The 4,563-nt window shown below is 41.6% G+C and overlaps 1 protein-coding gene and 1 pseudogene across 1 annotated transcript in view; both read left to right on the forward strand.

The window, feature by feature from the left end:
- ATF6 (activating transcription factor 6) overlaps positions 1 to 4,563 on the forward strand; it is a 294,776-nt gene that overhangs the window by 180,345 nt on the left and 109,868 nt on the right. The gene's annotated exons all lie outside the window — the stretch shown is intronic.
- On the forward strand, positions 2,848 to 3,573 carry LOC102810938 (annotated as a pseudogene).

Below are 4,563 nucleotides of genomic sequence, written 5' to 3' on the forward strand. Positions count from 1 at the left end.
TAACAATGAGGTTTTCCCAGGATCTGGCAGTGTTTTGTTCTGCTGTGCATAAGGTCGCTATGGGTCGGTACCGACTTAATGGCACCTAACAACAACAACAACAACTCCTCTAAATATTTGGTAGAATTCACCAATAAAGCCATCTGGGCTTGGATTTTTTTTTTTTAATTGGGAGTTTTTTAATGACTTGATCAATTTCTTTTCTTGTTATAGGCCTGTTCAGGTTTCCTACTTCAGCCTGTATTAGTTTAAACCATTTCTTCTAAGTTTTCAAATTTATTGGAATACAATTATTCATAGTATTCTATCATTATCCTTTTAATTTCCATTGTGTACTCATATATATTTGTTACTGCTGTTGAGTGTTGTAAATTCTGACCCATAGTAACTCTGTATAGGATTTCCAAGGAGCAGCTGGTGAGCTAGAACCGCCAGCCTTGCATTTCAAACTGACTTTACAATCCAGCACATTAACTCACAGCTCCACACCAGGGAAGGTATTTAGGGTGTATATATACACACACCCACACACCTACACACTCTATACTCCTGGTGTGATGCTGTAGGATCATCACTGGACTGTGAACAACAAGGTCGGCAGTTCAAGCCCACAGCTGCTCCTTGGAAACCTGCTATGAATCGGAACCGACTCAATGGCACTTAACAACAACGATAGCATATACACTCTACATTTATCCTTCCCTTTTAGTTTTGAAAATAGAATTCCTTTTACAGCATCCTTCTTTGTCACATTCATGTAAGACTTTCTTTGTCACTTTCCTATAAGGAACTGTCTTTTAATTTCCCAGTGGCACAGTGGGGTTAAATGATGGACTGCTCACCAAAAGGTTGGTACTTCAAACTTACCACTCATTCTTAAGGAGAAAGATGAGGCTGTTCACATTAAGCTTTACAGTCTCAGAAACACTATGGGGCAATTCTACTCTGTCCTATGTGGTTGCTATGAGTTGGAATTGATTCTGTGACAGTGGGTTTTTATTGTTGTTGTCGTTTTCATTGTTGTTTCATTGGGAGTAAACATAGTTGACTTCAAGAAAGCTTAAATTGCTGGTGTGTAATATCATTGCCTTTATCGGGTACTGGTATAGTTGAAACTATGATAAATTGCTCAGATCACTCTACAGGAATTTCCATGACTCCAGCACAGGACAACTTTGAGGGGCCATTCTCAGTTCCTCCACATGTGGTCACCTGAGGCTTTTCTGGGGATTTTATTGCAGTCCAGATTCTCCCTCTGCTCTGTCCTTTCCCTTCCACAGGTGCTTTCCAAGTGTACCCCTTCATTAACTTTGGGCCAGCAATCTTTCAAAGTCTGCTTGCATTGAAACCCAACCTATAACAACATTCTTTTCTCTTAGTTTTAGATTATGTGAAGTTATGGCTAGCTAAAATCTTACTTATCCAAGACCATTTCCATCAGACATGTATTGACCACTTGTTCACGTCAAGCATTGTGTTAGGTATAGTAGTTGTGAAGTGCCTTCCAGTCAGTTCTGATTTACAGCAACCCTGTAAAGTGTTTCTAAAGGGTGAATGGTGGGTTTGAATCACCAACCTTTAAGTTAGCAGTAGTTTATTCTACAGTGATTATTCTACAGTGCCACGCCAGGACTCACTAATTAATGGTTGACCTTGCCCTGAAGAAGTTTATAGTCTAATTGAAGTGCTAGTTACATACATACATACAAACATCTTTTGAATCATTCTTTTTGAAATAAACATTAATACTTTTTAGTATAAAAGGTTAAAAACATGGTACACAAAGAACAAAAGGAGAGTTATTTCAGGGAAAGGATAGTAAATACAAATAAATAGGCTGAAATTTTTGAAGTTTTTGAAGGGTAGAGAATTTGCCTTTGATTCAGGTAGATTTTTACGAAAAGGTAGTTTTTGTAGTTTATACTATGAAAGAATTTAAAACTTAAAAAAATTTCAATAATACTTAACTTCCATACACCCTATATGCAGATCAATTTTTAAGTTCATTATAACCAATTTTTTCTGAATCCTCTGAGAATAAATATGTTAATACATTATGCCTTTATCCCAAAATACCATAATGTGTTCCCTAAAAACAATGATACTCTCCTGTATAACCACAAGAGTTATTAAATTAAGGAAATTTAACTTTTGTACCCTATAATCCATGTTCGAAAGTTGTTAATTGTCCCAAAAAAGATGAGTTTTAAGACAAATCGGCTCATTTGGTTAAAACACCACACTTCAGATTTTCTAAGAGTAACAGCATGGATTGACATTTCACAGGCCTGGGTTCCCTGTAAAACTGACTGAGGCCCTCTCCAAATTTAAGTCTTGCTCAGAAGAGCCATTTGGGTACCTTTCAAAAGTTTTTGTGCCTTCTGGAGTCAGGGGATAGTCATTATTTTGAACTATTGTAAATTACAATGCTCAATCATAATAATGATTACGCGTATCGATTAAGTTCTTTGGAATTGCCTTGCTTGCTTTGCCTTCACGTTACCCAGGTTGGTAGGTAGAAGAGGGGTGGCTCTGGGAATTACATTGGGCCAATCCTCTCCTGAGACATTGCCCATGATCCACTAACACTCAGGCCTCTCAACCTCCGCACACTGAGCCTAGGCCTGCCCAGACACTGGAAGGCCTACTGAGGGCCTGGATGGGTTTGGTTTGGCTGCGGCTCTCTCTTCCGCTGAGTGTGCCTTGGAGCCTCTGGGACGTCATTTCCGGTGTGTCGGGGCATGGTCTGTTGGGAGTTGGCTGTGGCAGTAGAGGCCCAATCCCAGCCTGCCAAGAAGCGAGAAACCCAGGTCATTCCTGCCCCATCTCTCGACGCCCCTAGAGGCCATGTCGTCCCCACTGAAACTAGAGCCGGATGTCCAAGGGAAAGTAGATTCTTTTAGAGCCCGCATCGCCCAGGAGGCCGAGGATCTGGTGTCCACCTTCTTCCCCCAGAAGCTATCGGAGCTGGATAATCGAGTCCAGGAGCTCCGTCTGCAAGACCTGTCCAGGATCCGTTCAGTGCCGGCTCCGGAGCCCCCTGCTGCCCCTGACACCGTGGGAGATGGGCCCAACCGGGATCCGCAGTCTACAACCAAGGTCCCTACATTGTCGGGGGGAGATGGACAGCTTCTGAGGAGCAACCAGCATCTGGTGGAACTAATTGAGCGGGTGAAGCCAGAGATCGAGCTGCTGAGAGAGAAATGCAACACAGTACGGATGTGGGTGCAACTGCTTATCCCAAAGGTGGAGGATGGCAACAACTTCGGAGTGTCAATCCAGGAAGACACGGTGGATCAGCTGTGGACGGTGGAGAGCACTGCGGCCTCTTATCTGCGCCGCTTCTCCACCTACTACAACACCCGGGCCAAATTGGTATCCAAGATCGTGAAGTACCCTCAGGTGGAAGATTATCGCCGTACTGTAGCCGAGGTTGACGAAAATGAGTACCTGAGTGTGCGCCAGATTCTGCTGCACCTTCGCAATCAGTATGCCACCTTGCACGATGTAATCCTCAAAAACATCGAGAAGATTAAGACCCCTAGGAGCGCCAACACTGACAACCTATACTGAGACTTTTTCTCCACCCCACTTGGCTTCAGGAGTTGGGCGAACTGTTTGGCAGCTAGAAGGCTGGTTATTAATGACTCCAGGTGATGAAGTGACTGAAAGTGTGTGCTACTTTTAGTTTGAATCTCATACAGCTTATCCTTATATTGAATTCTCATTTGGTGTAATTTTTATTTGCTTTTCCTTTGGAGAAGAGAAGGGTAAACCATCGGATAGAAGGTAGTATGGTTGGCCAAATCGGAGTGACTGCCATTTTTAAAAGCAGCTTTGTATAGGAATATTGGCCAAGGTTTCTTTATTATGGCATTGGTGACATGAAATGACTTCAGGTGTTCTCTAAAAACCGAACCAATCAAAAACACTAAAGTTTAAAAGAAAGTTTAATGAAGCTCTTTTCCCCTAAGTTTTTGCTCTGTATTGCTCTGTTCAAACCTTCAGAAATGCTTCTTTCCACCATCACTTGTTTTTTTTTTTGTTTTTTTTTTTACAAGGAAAGGCATTTTTGTACGCCTCAAATTTAGCAGACTAAAATAAAACTTGGTTGTAACATTTTATGATGGCCTAAGTGTGCTTATCTGAATTTTAATTTTCAGGTGTATAGTTGTCCTCTTCCCCATGACCTTGATAGTTTTCAAGTCTGACATGTAAGAAAAATGAGTATGTAAAGAATTGTTGATAAGTGCTGTCGACTCATAACAACCCCATATAGGGTTTCAGAGGAGCAGCTTGTTGGTTTGAATTGCCAACCTATGACTGATCCATAGGTTCCACACCATAGGTCCATTGCTGATCCTCCAGTTCCACACCAGGAATTCATATAAAGAGTAACAGCTCTCAAAGAAGTAGACAACCACACCTCCCTCAGAATGAACAGGAATGGGTGAAAAAAACTTTGTTGCACAACCTTCTACCATTTTAGCATCTTCCACAGTTTCTCTTTATACACAGTTCAATGTATCTTCTGTATACCCATTTATCTTATTGTTAAGTGCC

This window comes from Chrysochloris asiatica, unplaced genomic scaffold, assembly GCF_000296735.1.
Source record: "Chrysochloris asiatica unplaced genomic scaffold, ChrAsi1.0 scaffold00241, whole genome shotgun sequence".
In the NCBI taxonomy this organism is placed as follows: domain Eukaryota; kingdom Metazoa; phylum Chordata; class Mammalia; order Afrosoricida; family Chrysochloridae; genus Chrysochloris; species Chrysochloris asiatica.